This window comes from Manis javanica, chromosome 3, assembly GCF_040802235.1.
Source record: "Manis javanica isolate MJ-LG chromosome 3, MJ_LKY, whole genome shotgun sequence".
In the NCBI taxonomy this organism is placed as follows: Eukaryota; Metazoa; Chordata; class Mammalia; order Pholidota; family Manidae; genus Manis; species Manis javanica.
This window is the reverse complement of record NC_133158.1, coordinates 9,875,548-9,894,709: the sequence shown is the minus strand read 5'-3', so window position 1 is coordinate 9,894,709 and position 19,162 is coordinate 9,875,548. Positions and strand designations below refer to the sequence as shown.

Here is a 19,162-nt window from a genome sequence, read left to right as displayed (position 1 = left end):
AAGCTGTAGACTGGAGGCTTTGCACACAGACAGGTTAGACAGATCACACAGAAAATTTTTACTTTAGTTATTTCTGATGGGCTGGAACACCCAGAGTAGGGATTCTTTGCTTGGAAACCTTTCTGTGAGTATAAAACCATCTGAAATTTGGAAACCGTCTGCAAAGTTTTGTGTTCATGTATCCATGTGTGTTTTCCTGCAGAAATAGTCCTCAGTTTTCTTTAAATTTTCTAAGGGTCCTATTACCCACCAAAACATTTAGTAAAACTTGAAGAACTATAGAGAAGTTCTCTGTCTCCCTGTCTTTATCTCTGTCTCTGTCTCTAATATTTTGGCTGAAGGGTTTAATGGGGCTTTCTGTCTGCTTTACTTGCAAAGAACTGAAAACCTAGTTATGCAAGCAGACAGAAGAATACTATTCGTTATTCCTTACCCACTGGCGACACTGGTAAAACACATCCTACAGATAGAGATGGAGACCCACATAAGGATGATTTATTTACTGGGAAGAGGTGGGCACATTGTGCACAGACTAAGTAATATTCAGGGAGGAAAGACATTAGATCCCAATACTTTCCTTTTCTAGTTTAATACATTTCTTATAGACTGGGGAGGCCGTGAATGAGGCCAGCTGACTGGGAAAAAAAGATGAAAATAACCCATTATGAACACAGTCTGAACTGCAACTTGAATTCTATGTGTTGTTGCAAAAAATATACAAAACTTAGAAATAGGAAAGAGCTTGCGGAGTGTTCTTCAGTGTGTTATTTGGTTGAATTCCTATTCTCAGGGCCATTTTATAACTCACAGGAGAGAGAGTTTAACTTGTAGATTTTTGTCTCATAGGCCCTAGCCAGATTAAAACAAATTCTGTCTGGTGGAACAGATAGCCATAAAGGTTACAATTTATGATCCTGTTGTACATTAAACAATTCTGTAAAAAACTGAGGTAAAATTTGCATTAAATTAATTATTAACTATTTTAAAGTGTTAAAGTGTATGATTTAGTGGCATCTAGTCTATTCAGAATGTTGTGCAACTATCACCTCTTCCCGAGTTCTAAAACATTTTCATCACCCCAAAGGGAATCTCTGTACTCCTTCAGCAGTTGCCCCCATTACTTCCATAAGCGGTTACTCTCAGCTCCTGGCAACCTCTAATCTGCTCTATCTTTTCATGGATTTGCTTACTCCAGATGGTTCATGTAAATGGAATCATACAGTGTGGCCTTTTGTGTCTGGCTTCTTTCATTTAGCATGTTTTTGAGGTTCATCCATGTTGTACTACATACCAGTATTTCCTCTCTATGGCTGAACAATATTCCACTGTATGTACATATCATATTTTGTTTATCCATTCATTTCTGGATGGAGACTTAGATTGTTTCCAGCTTTTGGCTATTGAGAACAGTGACATTTATGACCATTCTCATATAAGTATGTATTTGAATACCTGTTTTCAATTCTTTGGGGTATATATACCTAGGAGTGGAGTTACTGGGGCACAAAGTAACTACATTTGAGTATTTTGTGTTCAAACTGGTATCCACAGTGGTTACACCATTTTACATTTTCAAAGGCAACATACAAGGGTTCCAATCAATTTCTCTTCTTCATTGTCAACACCAATGCCCTTTTCCTTTTTCTTTTTTTTCTGGGGGAGGGTTATGGCCAACCTAGTGGGTGTGATCTCATTGTGGTTTTATTAACATTTCCTTAATGAATAATGACATTGACATCTTTTCAAGTGCTTGTTGGCCATTTGTTTATCTTCTTTGGAGAATATCTATTGAAGTCCTTTGCCCATTTTTAAGATTCTATCTCACTGCTCATTGGCCTGGCACATGCAGTTCTCCTCAGCAAATATAGCTCTGAGGGACAACTGGCCTTCCAAGGGGATTTTATCCTCCATTTCTGCTGTCATGGTTCCACTACCTTTCCAGACTATAACGGGTGACTCACAAGGTTTCCTTGCTCACATGCCTAGTACTTCTACTGCATCATTGTGACTACCCTGTGAACTATGCCAAATACATGGATAACACCTGACCTCTCCTCTTTGCCCACATTTTCAGCTCAATACCTGAGTAGACCACAGACTCCCTCCATATTCCAAGGCAAACAAGTATAGAAATCCATGACTCCAGGATGGAGTTTCCAACTGACTGATGGAGCTCAATTCTTTCTCTTTCTGCTCTGCCATCTACAATATCAGTGATGTGTGTTGCTTTACAGTGACAAGATGGCTGTTGCAGTAGCAAAAATTAACAATGTACCAAAGCAGGGAGGGAGAAAAGAGATTTCTCTCACTTATTTCTCTCTTTATCCCAGGAAATTCCCCCCTCAAGTCCCATTGGACAGGACTGGGTCACATGTCCACATCCTAATTTTAAAGAGGCTCAAAAATGGACTATTTGGAGTTTCCACTTCCCATGGAACATGAGGAAGGCTCTACTGGCAAGAAAGAAGAGTAGGAAAATGGCTATTAGGTCGGCAACTAAAAGTGTCTGTTTTTTAGACACAATGGTAATACCAGTTTCTGTTACATGATCACTTTACATTCTAAATGACCATACTTGAGCAGGCTGGCATCTCTTGTTGGAAAATGAGTTTGCTTAAAGATGCTATAATCTGCATATAAATCCTTGTGTCTCTCAGTAACTACCCGATTAAACTGAGTCCTGATTCAAAGTTTTTGTGGTGAGGGAGACCTAAATGGCTTCTTCCTTTAGGCTTCCATAGAACTTGTGATCCTCTAAGAGCCAATTAAACTTAATTATTCTAATAAAGGGCAGCACAAGAGAAGGCTGCTATTGTGCCACAAGCTCAGGAGGTAACTTTGTATTTACTTAAATTTTTTAAAGTTTGATTAAAAAAATCCAATATAACAAACAGGTTACAATATATAATTATCATTAATCTCAGAGAAGATTATTTTTGTGCATGTATGGAAAAAAATACTCTAATAATCCTATCCAGCTTTGCATTATAGCAGTAAATTAACCAAGGTGTTCCTTTTTGTCTTACTTCAAGGATCTGTTCTGTCCCAATATGAGAAAATTTAACTTTGTCTATTTTCTACCTTTTTGATCAGTTGTTTTTACTCAAATTTAAAAAACAGTTTTTTTTTAACAATTCAAGTTGGTTGTAAAAGAAGATAAAAATAATAGAAAACTCTAGAAACTAAAAAGCAAAAGTGCCCTCTCCCCAACCCTCACCCAACCAGCCAAATCCTTATGCTGAAATATCCATCCTCAGAGTTGTCCACAATTAACAATTTCATTCTTGATCTAGGCCTATACAAGTATACATACACATCTATAGACTTGTGTATTTACTAAAAAGCCACATTACATATTGTTACATTTTTTTCAATGTAATCCTAGTCAACAATGTATCCTAGTCAACTTGCCATATATATGCTTCTGTCCAGATTTTTTTTTACCATGATAGTATATTCCATATAATGTACCTTTTTCAATTTCCATTGATTTTTTTCTCCAATGACCCTTTTTTCCTAGAAAGGAGCTCCCATTGACTAGCACAATAAAGACTCTCTATACAGTATTTTAAAAGGCTCTAATGAATTTAGGAATAAGAGTAAAGTCTTGATAGAATACAATCTTCTCTAGCATGGAATTGAGTAGAAGAGGACACTATGATTTTGTAATGATGATGATTATGATAACTCCTACTTGTGTTTATACATTTTAAGATACATTTCTATAAAGGATCTCATTTAAAATGCCATCTAATGATATTTTGTTCTGGAAATGCCCACAGATTCTCCTGATAACACTATTTTTATTGTAATAAAGTCTTACAGCATTAGCTGGAAACAGCATGATGATGTTGTTATTACTACCCATGCAATCATTTTTTAATAAAGATGAAAATTAATAGCTCCAGCATTATTCTATGCCTAGCCTTATCCAATTTTAATGTAGGTTTCCTGATAATGTCCTGGTGTTTCTTACTTTTAAGCTTCAAAATACATGAAGAAAATTTGACAGAATTAAAAGGAGAAAGACAACTCCAAAATTACAGTGCTAGATTTTAATACTCCATCACAAAAACTGATAGAAAAACTAGACCAAAAAAATTAGTAAAGATGTGAAAATTTGAACACTATCAACCACCTGCATATGATTGATACTTATATGATACTAGACTAAACTGCAGCATACATATTCTTTTCAAGGCCTTGTGACACATTCATAAAAACAGACCATAAGCTAGGCCATAAAACAAGTCTCAATAAATTTAAAGGGGATTAAATTGTTAAATTATGTTTTCTGACTGCAGAGGAATTAAACTTAAAATTAATAGCAACACAGTATCAAGGAAAACTTCTAATATTTAGAAATTAAATAACAAGTCTCTAAATAATTCATGAGCCAAAGAAGAAATCACTGAGGAAATTAGAAAATATTTTGAAATAGATGATAAAGAACATAGGGCATGTCAGATTTTGTGGGATGAAACTAAAACAGCATTTAGAAGGCAAGATAAAACTTTAAGTGCTTTTATCAATGGACAAGGATTGTATATTTACAAGAAGCTAGAATAAGAGGAACAAAGTAAACCCAAATTAGTAAAACAATAATAAAAATAAGAGCAGATCAATGAAATAAAAACAGGTAAACAGTAAGGAAAATAACCAGTCAAAAAGCTGGTTCTTTGAAATGATCAACAAAATTGACAAACCCCAATAAAAATAGATTATGATCGGTGAACTAAATACAGGTGAACAGTAAGGAAAATAACCAATCAAAAGGTTGGTTCTTTGAAATGATCAACAAAATTGACAAACCCCAAGCTAGAATGATTAAGAGAAAAACAAAACACAAATCACCAGTATCAAGAATTAAATAAGTGTTTTTGTTACAGATCCTACAGGCACTAAAAGGATAGTCTAATACTGTAAACAAATTTATGCCAATTCAAGAAGCTACAGAAACTGACAAATTTCTTGAAAAATGCAACATACTAAACTGATAAAAGATGAAACAGAAAATGTCAATAGCACTACATCTATTAGAGAAATTACATACATTATCACAAATCTTTCCACAAATAAAACACCCTCAAGACCCACAAGGGTTTCACAGCGAATTTTATCAAACACTTAAGGATGATAAAAAACCACAATTACATAATCTATCAGGACAGAGAGGAGAGAAAACTTTCTCATTTATTCCATGAGGCCAAAGTAACCTTAAACCTGAGAAAGATACTACAGAGAAAGAAAGTCACAATTAATATCCTTCAAGAACACTGATGCAAAAATCTTTAGCAAAAAAATTCACAAATCAAATGCAGAACTATAAAAAGGATGAGATATCATGACCAAGTAGGATTTACTCCAGGAATGGAAGATTGATTTAACAGTAAAATCTTAATTGACATCTCCTTCTCCTTGCCAGGCCTGATACTCTCCATTTCTTCCAAGAGAACCAGGGCAGGCAGTGGAGGCTTACAGGAGAGCCTCAACTACATCAGGTGACCTGGTTTAGGAAGCTTTGTCCTCATGGGCTCAGAATTTCTCTCCTTTTCATCCAGACACCTAGGCAGCTGAGGGTCACCAATAGGGAGATTGCAACATCCCTCCTTCACCAAGACCCACCTGGTGGCTTGGCCTGGGAAAAACTCAGACAGCACCAGGAGCACCAGATAAGCTAAGCAGACCAACAGAACATCACAAAGTCTCTGAAAATTAAACTGTCATTGAAACCACAGTCCACAGAAGTAACCCCAAACCCGCATGCTAAATTTTAATAAGGTGACCAACTGCTAAAATAAGACTTACATAGGACCCATACTCTTCTAATAAAATACAAAAATGTGCAGAATATAACTGAAAATCACCTAAAATACCTAGAACCAGGAACATTATAATTTGAATGAGAAATGATAATCAACTGACAGACACTAAGATAAATCAGATTTTAAAGCATCCATCATAAAAAAGGTTCCAACAATCAAGTACAAGTTCTCTTGAAACAAATGAAAATAAGAAATAGGAAATCTCAATAAAGAAACAGAAGTTATGAAAAAGAACAAAATGGGATCATAGAAGTGAAAAATATAATAACATAAAATTTTAAAACTTGCTGTATGGGCTCGAGTGGAGTAGAGGTAAGAGAGAAAATAATCAATGAATTTGAGGACAAAACAATAGAATTCATCCAATCTGAACAGAGAAAAATATATAAAATATATAAAAAGCACTTCAGGGACCTCAGAAATAATGCAAGATCCAGCACTTGCATCAGAACCTGGGGTGAGAGGAGAGAGGGAACAGGAGAGCTGAAAGAATGTGTAAACAAATAAGTTTAAAACTTCTCAAATGTTATAAAATATACAAACCTACAGATATAAGAAAGTGAACAAGCCCCAAATATGATAAACCCAAAGAAATCCATGCCAAGACACATACAATTAAATTTGCAAACTAAAAATATAGGAAAAAGTCTTGGAAGTAGCCAGAGAGAAACAATGGTTTATGTATAGGGGAATGTCAATTCAAATGACAGCAGATATAGTATCTGAAATCATGGATGCCAGAAAAGAATGTCACATTATTTCTGAGGTACTAAAACAACTGTCAATCATGAATTATAGATCTGGTAAAGCTATTGCTTATGAAAAAAGGAAGAATAAAACTATTTTCAGACAAAGGAAGGCTATAAAAAGAGAAATTGTGACTTGATTGTCTACCCTTAAAGATTAACTGAAGGAATATCTTCAAACAGAAACAATGATAAAAGGAGGAATCTTGGCATATCAGGAAAGAACAAAGGAGAAATATAGATGCATATGACAGACTATGAGTTCAATAAATAATATTTGGTGACCATAACAAAAATTATATTACCATTTGATGTTCAAAGCAATGATATTTAAAAGTGAGAAAGTAGAAGGATTTAAATGGAATTGAAATTTCCACAAAGAGTTAAATGTTGATACCAGTAAATGTTCTAAGTCACATATGTATATTAAAATCCAGAGTAACCATTATGAAAATGATACAAACATGTAAATTAAAGACACTATTAATAAGTCAGGATAGAATCCCAAAAATATCTTTCTGTAATGCACAGAAAATCAAAGAGAAATAGAAACAATATCTAAAGGAAACAAATGGAAAAGAAAAAGAAAGATTTATGTGATAACATAAAAATTACCTTGAATGTAAATGGTCTGAATACACTAATAAAAAGACAGAATGGTAGAATGTATAAGAAAATATGACCCAAGTATAAAAAACTCACTTCAAGTCAACTTTAGGTAGGATGAAAGGAAAAGGATGAAAAAACATTACATCATGCAAGCAATCAATAACAGTAGTGCCTATCATATCTGATAAGGCAGATTTCAGAAAAAGAAAATTACTAGAGACAAAGAAGGATATTACATAATGATAAAAGAATAAGTCCACAAGGAAGACTTAATGATCCTAAATGTCTGTGTGCCAAACAGAAACTCAAATACAAGGAATAACTGACACAGGTGAACGCAGAAATAGACAAATCTTGACATGTGCTATACATGCTATTTCAACAACACAATCAACCAACAGGACCTCACTGACATACACAGAACACCCAAAAACAGCAGAGAAGTCCTTGGAAAATTCACCAATATAGGCAATTTCCTGGGCCTTAAAGCAAACCTCAACAAATTGAAAAGAAATGAAATCATACAGAATGTGTTCTCTGATGATAAATGAAATAAAAATAAAAAAATAGACAATAGGAAAATCTTGAAACATGCGGAAATTTAACAACACACTTATAAATAATCCATGACTCAAAAAGGAAGTCTCAAAAAAGAAAAGGCTGTGAACTCAATGAAAATGAAAGTAACATAGCAAAATGTATTTAATGCAGCTAAAACAGTGCTGAGAGGGAAATTTATAGTACTAATGCTTATGTTAGAAATGAAGAATAGCTTAAATCAATAAACTACATTCCTACCTTAAGAAATCAGAAAAATGAGGAGAAAAATGAATTCAAAGCAAGTAGAAGGAAGGAAACAAAAAAGGAACAGATGTCAATTAAATTTAAAGTAGGAAATCAATAGAGAAAATTGATGTAAAAAGAAAAGGCTAGTCCTTTACAAAAGTCAACAAAATGGATAAGCCTTTCCTCAGTGACAAAAATTAAAATATTTAAGGAATCCCTTATATCAGGATTGAAAAAGGACATATCACAAAAGATCATGCAGCCATTAAAAAGATAGTAAGAGAATACTACGAACAATTTCATCCTCATAAATCTGATAACTTTATTCCTTGAAAACCACGTACTACCAAAACTCAACCAACATGAAATAGACAATATGAATAGCCCTATAAGCATTAAAGAAATTGAGCTCTTAATGTAAAAGCTCCTGAAAAGAAATCTTCAGGCCCACATGATTTCACTAGAGAATTCTGTGAAACATTTGAAAAATAATTAACCCTAATTTCATACAATCTATTCCAGAAAATAGAAGAGGAAATACTTTCCAACTCATTTTATGAGGCCAATATTATCCTGATACCAAAACCAGATAAAGAAAACTACAAACCAGTACCTCTCATGAACTTAGATCATGAGAGATGAACTCAGCTGTAAAAATGAACTTGGATGTGAAAATCCTTAACAAGTATTCTTAAAACCAAATCAATGATATTTCAAAAAATTATATGCCATGACTAATGGATTTTTTCCAGGTATGCAAAGCTGATTCAATAGCTGAAAATCAATCTAATCTATCATATCAGCAAACAGTAAGAGGAAAAACATAATATGCAATATATATGTATAAATGAAATATATGTGTGAATTATATTTTTATATGATTGTCATCAATATAAAATAAAATTTAAATTCCATGTACAGGAGTGGCCTCACGCATAAAATACTTAAAAATTACCAATGAGATTTAAGATTTTTACACTAAAAATACTGCTGAGATTTTAAAGAAGACCCACAGAAATGGAGATAATATATACCATGTCATTCATGGGTTGTAAAAGTAAAATTGTTAGGATGTCAATTCACTCCAAGTTGACCCAGATTCAACATAATCCAAACCTAAATTTCAGTCATCTTTTTTAACAGAAATAGGCAAAACAGATTTTAGAATTAAATGCGAAGGACAAGAACTGCCAAAGCAATAAAAAAGAACAAGGTTGGAGGCCTCACTCTTCACTGGGTAAGAAAGCTTCTGTGCTATTTCTATTATTGCTTTCATCATGTTTTACTATAATTGTTGTTAATATAATGTATGTTACTTGAGGACAGGGACCATGTCTTAATCATCTGTGTCTTCATCATTCCTTGTTGTAATACAGCACAATCACATATGTTCACAGTAAAATGTGTTGAGGTGTTTAAATATAATGACCATTTGTATTTATATGACTTTAATTTGACAAAAAGAAGAAAAATTGGGCATCTAAATCACTGAGCATGTGGGCAGTATTCTCTCGTGATAACATCAGAAATGTATCCAGCCTTTTCTCTTTCCAAAAGCAAGGTCCTGAATCTTGGGACTCTGGCTCCATTTAACACATGGGGAACTTCTCTGGAGATTATTCAGTGAGTTTGGTTTTACATCAAGGAATTACTTAGACTCTGACTTCAGCCAATTCTAGATTTAATTATTCATGGAAAATACTGCTTGCCAATTGACATCTTTATATTGAATCTGATGATTCTGATCTTGATTCCATGTGGCTTTTCCTTTAATATTATTCTCTTCCTTTAATATTATCAGTTCTTCAAGGTGAAATAGTGGGACCCCTTTCAACATTTAAGGTGAACTCAGTTCTGAGCAAGATCAGACAATAGATTTTATATTTTGCCAATTCTCTAATACTTTATTTTTAATCCACGGCCCTGTGGTTTTATAAATAACTTTGATTTATTAAAAAAGCCACCCACTAATGGAAGCAACCTAAGTGTCCATCAGTAGATGAATGGATAAAGAAGAGGTGGTACATACACACAATGGAATATTATTCAGCCATAAGAAGAAAGCAAATCCTACCATTTGCAACAACATGGATGGAGCTAGAGGGTATTATGCTCAGTGGAATAAGCCAGGTGGAGAAAGACAAGTATCAAATATTTCACTCATCGGTGGAGTATAACAACAAAGAAAAAACTGAAGGAACAAAACAGCATCAGACTCATAGAACCCAAGAATGGACTAACAGTTACCAAAAGGAAGGGACTGGGGAGGATGGGTGGGAAGAGAAGGATAAGGGGGAAAATGGGGGCATTATGATTAGCACACATAATGTAGGTGGGGGCGACACGGGAAAGGCAGTATATTCAGAGAAGACATGGAATGATTCTATAGCATCTTACTGAGCTGATGGACAGTGACTGTCATGGAATATGTGGTGGGGACTTGATAATAGGGGGAGTCTAGTGACCATAATGTTGTTCAAGTGGTTGCACATTAACGATGTCAAAAAAAAAAAGCCATCCACTTTCTTTTCACAGAAGTTGCAAATTGTTGTTGGTCCATGTTTGCATATCTCCAACCATTCTTCCTATCCAAAATTGATTACTTCCAATGAGATCTGGTTCAGTTTAGTGTCACTGAGATTATCCATAATGGCTTTTGAAATCATCTCCTTCTTTATTGTTTATATTCAGGAAATTTCACAGCACTCTACTGAACTCTTCCCAAAGCCTGTTTTCCCTTCCAGTAGGTCATTAAAGACAACACCATCGTATCAAGTATAGAAGAAACTTGTTCCTCCTGTAACAAAAAAGATGCTTCTACTTGATTTTCTGGGATTCTCATTCTCACATTTTGTGGCCAAGAAGATGTCAAGGTAATGCAAAACAAATAATGTGTTCAGATAAATCAATCCAACACTGTCTACTCTGTGGATGGTTGTGGGGGACACAAACAAGTCATGTGTATTAAAATATCAGACAAATCTCACAGGTAGATGCTGTAGTATGCAGGTCTGCTGAGCATCTATAACATGCCATATTAAGTACTTTAAGCACTATGAAGATTCCAGGGATAAGAAAGATGAGGTTCTAGTCATAATACATAAGTCAAGTGAAGAATATGACAAAAATCAATAAAGATGTATGAATTAGCACAATCAGAGCTGAAAAGGGAAAGAACTTTACAATTGGCTAGACTCTAGAAGATTTCATGGAGGAACGTGGTATTTGAACTGGGCCTTGAAGGATGGATAATAGTTCCACAAGGAAGGAAGGATATACCAGGTGGATGAAATGATATATGCAGAGGCCCAGATACAACACATGCAAAGGTCTAGAAGTCAGAAAGTCAGAAAGGGGTCTTCTGGTCATCAAAACTTCAACGTCACTTGTTTCATTCATAATGAAGAGAAAGGAAGCAGTTGATAGGTTTGACCAAGAGTCACCTCTGTACAGAGGCCATCTGAGGATTTCTTAGTGGAAGGAATAGATACTCTTATCAAAGAGTACCTTACTCACTCAGTAGAATCCAATCCATATGTAAAGACTTTGCCTTGCACATATATACTCTCTGTTGGACAGGGTGGAGGCAATCAGAGAATGATCCTGCTTTCACCTAAGCAGAATCTTGGTAGGGTGGACCCAAATGTATTGAGCATTCTTAAAAAAATGGGGTTGAACCAACTTTGATGATTAGTGTTTCATATATATATATATATCAACTTTGAAAATCACAGTATTTCTTAACTGTGTTTAGTTTAAACTAATATTAACATAAGATTGCAAACTCTGTACTCATGCTTCAGATATGACCATTAAGGATGGGGAAAAAATGTACCTGGATTGGACTGAATGAAATACAGATGCAAATAACAACATGAAATATTTATTGAGTACTAGCTACATATAAAATCCTGAGATAAGAATTCACATACATCATCTCAATCCTCATAAGAGCATTGTGAAGCAGATACTACTATTTCTATTTTATATTTGAGGAAATTAGTGCACAATTAATTAATCTGAACAAGGTCCTGTAACTAGTTGCAGAGGTAGGATTTGAACCCAGGCAATGTGGCTCAGCACATACTCTCAACTGCCAGGCTAAGTACAATTGGAATAACAATGATATACTTCTCATAACATCAGTATTATAGTTCATAAGTTAATACATGTAAAGGGCCTACTTAATATCTGGTGTTTAGTAACTACTCAAATAATAAAAACTATTATTGGAAGATTAAGTTACATGCCCAGATATGCACGTAACCAGATTGACTGACGAGCACAATGCTCTTGACCCTTACAATACTAGATAATCTTGACTTTACCATAATTATGTCATCTTCTGTTGTTTTGTTTAATTTTGTTTTAGAAAACTTCACTCATTGCAATATTTTCACAGTACGTAAAATTTGAGTTTCATGTTAAACATGTACAAATCTAAAGTAAACATGCATGAGCGATTCAATTACCTTAACTTGAGCATTTAACAGACGTGAGCATATATTCTATATCCATGTTCACAGCAACATTATTTGTAGCAGCCAAAAGATGGAAGCAACCTGAGTGTCCACTGATGAATGAATGGATAAATAAAATGTAGCAAGCCATACAATGGAATATTATTCATCTTAAAAAGGAAGGAAATCCTATACCATGCTACAAAATGGAGGAAACTTGAAGACACTTTGCTAAATGAAGTAAGCCAGTCATGAAAGTACAAATACTATGATTTAATTTAAATGAGTTACCCAGAATACTCAAAGTCATAGAGACAGAATGTAAAATGGTGGTTGCCAGGGGCTGAAGGGAAGGAGGAATGGGGAGTTACTGTTTCTTGGATACAGTTTTGCAAGATTAAAAAAGTTCTGGAGATAGATGACAGTGACATTTGCCTAACAATGTGAAGTATTTTACGCCTCTGAGTTGTACACTTTAAAATGTTTAAAGTGGTATTTCTTTATTTGTACTTCTTGGGGTACTTTTTCAAATAACAAAGTAATATTTTAAAAACTTACAGAACTTGGTAAGACAAACATTAAGAAAGTTGCCTGATGACACAAAGCTGCTAGGAGTTCAAATTCAAATTTGCTTGACTTAAAAGCTCAATTCTCAGCCTTGAGTTAATCTTGCTATATGTAATACCACTTTATCTTTAAAAAATTCAACCTAATGTATTTTTTAGTTTTTTTTCCCCCTGGACTCCCACTATTGATTGAATCCTACATCTGTCCTTCAAAATGCCAAGACTGCAGAGGAGAGTATTGTCTGTGCTACCTCTTAAGAACATGAAGAACTTGCTCCATTTCCAGGAAATTATCCACCTACTACAAAAATGTCCACAGACAGAGCATCTGTTGTGTACAGGGCACAAATAACAGGAATGCTCAGATAATATGAATCTGAAGTTGTCATGAGTTAAGATGCCCAAAAGCCCACTGCAAATGCAGCTTTGTGTCACCAGTCATCAGAGAAATGCAAATTAAAACCACAGCAAGGTATCACCTCACACCAGTAAGGATTGCCACCATCCAAAAGACAAACAAAAACAAATGTTGGCAAGGTTGTGGAGAAAGGAGAACCTTCCTACACTGCTGGTGGGAATGTAAATTAGTTCAACCATTGTGGAAAGCAGTATGGAGGTTCCTCAAAAAGCTCAAAATAGAAATACCATTTGACCCAGAATTCCACTCCTAGGAATTTACCCTAAGAAAGCAGCAGCCCAGTTTGAAAAAGACATATACACCCCTATGTTTTTCACAACACTATTTACAATAGCCAAGAATTGGAAGCAACCTAAGTGTTCATCAGTAGATGAATGGATAAAGGAGATGTGGTACATATACACAATGGAATATTATTCAGCCATAAGAAGAAAACAAATCCTACCATTTGCAACAACATGAATGGAGCTAGGGGCTATTATGCTCAGTGAAATAAGCCAGGTGGAGAAAGACAAGTATCAGATGATTTCACTCATCTGTGGAGTATAAGAACAAAGAAAAAATTGAAGGAGCAAAATAGCAGGAGACACACAGAACCCAAGAATGGACTAACAGTTAGCAAAGAGAAAGGGAATGGGGAGGATGGGTGGGAAGCGAGGGATAAGGGGGGGGAAAGAAAACAGGCATTATAATTAGCATGTATAATGAGGGGGGCATGGGGAGGGCTGTACAACACAGAGAAGACACGTAGTGATTCTATGGCATCTTACTATGCTGATGGACAGAGACTGTAATGGGGTATGTGGGGCAGACTTGGTGATGGGGGGAGTCTAGTAAACATAATGTTCCTCATGTAATTGTAGATTAATGATACCAAAAAAAATTCACAAAAAAAAGTAGATTTGAAATATTTTGTCAAAGATATCTGTGAATACATAATTAAGATCTTTACTGGAAGAAAAATAAAATAAATAAAAATTCAAAAAAAATGCAGCTTTGTGGTAAGAAGATATCCATTTGTCCATTTATCTACTTTCTCACCATTTACTGACTTCCTGGAACTATAAATGTTGGTCTTTGATTGTCACTGCTATGCTCCTTAAGATATTTTTGCAAGAAACCAACTTAAACTAAGGAAAAAGGTAACCGTTATGACAAATTCTGGGTAGTTTTATTGGATTCAAACAGAGTTGCATCTGAACCTTAGGCACAAAATGGCACCATGGATGGAACTTGGTGGTTTAGAGCAAATGCTCTGAAGGCAGATTAAGTCTGAATCATTTCTCTAACACAGATCCTCTAATCTTGGACAATTTACTTAATCCTTTGGTATGTCCATCAATCAAGTAAGTATAGTAACAATAGCTTCCTTTACGTGGTTCTGAGCATTAATCACTAATGCATATAAAGAACTTATAGTACCTGCTACTTAGTAAGCACTCAAGAGTTCATTGAATTATTATGATTATTACAATGTATCACTACAGACTTGATTTCTTAACTTTCTAGTCCACATGGCTAAGAACAGCCACTTAATCATACTGATTTTATATGTTCCTGGTCCAGCCTCAGGGAACAAGTGAACTTGACACTCTCTTGGTTCCAATGCAAATTTCTAGAGAATGAATTGCTTGGTTTGTGGAAAGGTATCCATCCCTGGTCCCATAAACTGAATCCAGTAGGAAGGGAACCATTAAGTAGTTATGGCTGCCAGGAACCCAGTGTTGTGATCATGAGGGGACAAGTGGTGGACACTGACCAGACAAACTGAGAAGCATAAACCAAGGAAGCCTCTGAATGAGTTATTTCTTGGTGGTATTCAATAAAAAAGGGCAAAAAAATGAGAACAAAACAAAAAAGAACAGTCTTTGCTTCATCTTGGATACCCAAAGAGTATCTCTGTGAATCTTTATCTTTCTTCTAAAATACAGCAAAAAAGAATGTTCTTGGTTCAAATATTTCATGATGGAGAATTTGCAAAATGCCTTGGAGATGATGGAGGAAATTATACACTTGTTATTTTTGTTCTTCACAGCCTATGCATAGGGATGGACTGAGATATTAGAATCAGCTCTATTTCCATAGTGAACTGAAGTGTTTTAACAAAATCTGCCACTATATCAGCAATAATGGTCTGCTCTACATGTTAGTGTTAAAATCTTTTAGTTGTAACAGATTCAACTTTACCAAATTCCAGGCTACATTTTCTTGTCAAGCAATATGCCCTATACTGTCTAAACTGTGCCTCTTTAAGATATCTGGATAATTTTATTTAAGTTTGGTTTTTAAAGGATGTTTATCTTCTAATTTAACTTCAGCCTCAGTTAATAATTAAGCAAGTTGCTGAGCGCCCATCAATAGATCAATGGATAAAGAAGATGTGGTACATATACACAATAGAATATTATTCAGTCACAAAAAGAAAAGAAATCCTGCCATTTGCAACAACATGGATGGATCTAGAGGGTATTATGCTCAGTGAAATATGCCAGGTGGAGAAATACATATACCATATAATTTCACTTATTTGTAGAATATAAAAACAAAGCAAAACAGAATGAACAAAACAGCAATAGACTCACAGACACTAAGAAGTAACTAGTGGTTCCCATGGGGGAGAGGTTGGGGTAGGTGGGTGGGGAAGGTGAGGGGGCTAAAGAGGCACAATAATTTGCAATCACAATATAAGTTGGTCATGGGGACAGTAGTACAGCATGGAGAATATAGTCAATGTTTGTAACATCTTTCTATGTTGACAGATAGTAACTGCACTAGAAGGGTAAGAATTTAATAATATGGGCAACTGTCGAACCACTGTTCTGTGTGTTTGAAACCAATGTAAGATTGTATATCAACAATAACTTCAATTAAAATAAAAGAATTAATTAGGTTGCAAGCATCTTTTATGTACAATCGTTTGGCTACAAGTAACACAAAACCCAGCTTAGACTAACTTAAACAATAAAGGGATTTTATCAGCTTATTTAAGTCCAGTGGTAGGGGAGGCTTCAGGTACAGACTGATCTAGTGGCTCAACCAGGAGACCAGTTTGTTTCCCCATAATCACTTTCATTTCAAGATTGGCAACTTTCATGTCCACAAAAGGCTAGTAGCAGGAATACAGGCCACACTTTTCTGTTTTACCAGAGGGGAGAAAGAACGAACTCTTCCCGTAGCTTCCACAGAAAAAAGAAGACACTTGTTTCTCAGAATGCCTCCAAAAAGCAATTCACTCTGGCTGCAAGAAGGAAACACTGGTTGAAATAAGGCGACCAGGGCCCACCCTTGAATTCTTTAAAGAGTTAAATTCCAGCCCAACCTCATGCCGGAGAAGTTTGAGGTCCTATAAAAAAGGCAGAAGGCTAGAAGGTTTGTAGGGGAGGCAACCAACAAATGTTCTCTCCAAAATGCTTCTTTTTATTTCAAGGTACACTCAAGCTAGAACTTTATGTTCTAGCTTAAAGTGCAATGTAATACAATATTTTTGCCAATTTTTAGTGAGTGTGGGTAGACACCTGATTTATGTTAAAGAACAATCATCCACCTATTTATTATAGACTGCCTTAGAAATAATGAGGGTGGGATCTAACTTTTCCCACTGAAGACATTCATCACAAAGATTGGATTACATTTGATTTATGTAAGAAGTGCCTTTATATTTAATAAAGTACTATGCAGACCTGTTTCCATAGTTTGAAGGGAATCATGTTGAGACATGTTGATTTGGGATTTAAAATAGTTCCAGTCTGACTACGAAGACCTGTTCCCACAATAGAGCTACTAATTATTTAGGCATTTGGTGAGCATTAACCTCATCTCATTGTCTATCATCAGCTAAATTCATAGCAATGCCTGAGTTAGTTGAAATTATATATAGAAGGGGTATCTGTTAAAAGAAATGTTGAAGGATAGGCAAATCATGTAACAGAGGAAGAAAAATTTGGATGAAATTTGGAGACTTACTATTCAAATGATGTGCTTTATGGCCTTCTTTGGTTCTCTTTGACCAAGTAGGGCACATTGAACATCTAGAAGACTGAGGCTGATTGCCAGAGGAAAACACTGATATGCCAAGATAATTTTTCCCTTTATATTACTGTTCCCTGGTGACCTGAAGACTTATCAGGATCTAACCTTTTTCCCTCTATGTCCACTATTTGTTTTCAAAGACTTTTGAGAACTTCTCAGGGTTAAATGCTTGTCTAAGTCTCATGGCATCTAGGGGAAGTCTAATATCATTACTGGTAAGCTTGAATATTAACATAATTAAAGAAAACTACTAGCTGCCATTACTTTAGCAAATTAATAAGAAGCACCATATAACTTTGTTCCAAATATCTTTATCTCATTCTTCTCACATGAAAGGCAAAAAAAAAAAAAAAGGAGTAAGAAAGCAGTTAAAATAAATAATTCTTTACAGTATGCCACTGTATTTTGCTATCACAGCTATCTTTGGTTGCTATCCTTAAAACTCTCTATGACTTATTCATTCAGATGAATACACAGAGTTTGTTGGAAATTGCTCATATATTTTTTCTTCTTGCTTTATATTTTTTGGGTTTTTAAAAATATGTTAAGTTTACTCGTGTAATAAAGAAACTAATGTTTTTGTTGTTGTTGTTGTAGCTCCATGGATGAAAAGACAGCCTTTAAATTGTCCTTTCCTACTTTATATTAAAGTTTATTCTGGAAGTGTTCTGGAATCACATAGGTAGAATTCAAACTACAAACCTAGGTGAGAGCTGGCTTGCAGTTACAAATTCTCAGGGGAGTTTTGTTTTGTTTTTGCTTTTGTTTTTGTTTTCCTGTCTTCACCCAGAGCTGATTTCTTCTGGTTCCTTTTAGTTTAGAAGATTTACTTCTCTTTGCTCCTTATACCAAGGGTACAGCCTATTCGGGACAGCACTTCCATGAAAATACCAAATCAGTACCCCCTGCACCCCCAACCCTGCTTCTCAGGCGCCCACTCTGATCAGCTGTCAGTGCCAAGGTCCAAGTTCCCTGGTCTCAGAAGAATGTCTCCCAGGAACCCTCCTTTCTTTTGCTAGCTACTGGAGAATCCTGCTTTCCACCCCAGCCCAGCCAGCAAAGCACTCAAACAGACGTTTTTGTATCTTTAATCCAGCTTTTTACTTGGTTCATTCAGCAGTGTGGTTTATTTAATGTCTGTCCTGCTGACGTGGAAGTCCTGAATTGCTTCTAAAGTGATCTTTCACAGGTTTGTTTACCAATAATATGACTCTTGGATTTGTGAGACGACACATTCAGGAATGCTTTCTAAGTCTGTCTTAAATCTGTCTTTTTCTTTGTTTTTAAAAAGCAGTATCAGATGACCTCCATAAAATCACCCCAAACTAGTATCGTTGAAGATGATTCTGCTTCAGGAACTTATTCTTCAAATTAAAATATTTGAGTGCATGTTCTATAATAAGAGACTTGGTAAGAACTCAAATATAAAGCTTATCTCTTCTTTCTCATGGATAAATGATAAAAATAAAAACTTACCTCATATTCATGCATATGTGGTAGTCTTACATGAGTATCTGTAGGAATGCTCTATTTTTTTAGAGTTGGTATGGACAGGTCTTAGTCTATTCAAAGGCCTTTGAGACTAGAGACTGTCTTCCTTATTTCTGTGACTCTTACTCCCAGTATCATGTCAGGGCTTTGAATCCAGCTTGCTCAGGAAATTACTGAATGAAATAACCTTAGAAGTGTCTCTGTTTCCCCATTGTGTCTGTATACTCTTAAC

The 19,162-nt window shown here is 35.2% G+C and overlaps 1 long non-coding RNA gene across 1 annotated transcript in view; it reads right to left on the bottom strand.

Moving 5' to 3' along the window:
- The window catches only part of LOC140848312 (uncharacterized), a 65,747-nt gene that overhangs the window by 10,340 nt on the left and 36,245 nt on the right, over positions 1-19,162 (bottom strand). The gene's annotated exons all lie outside the window — the stretch shown is intronic.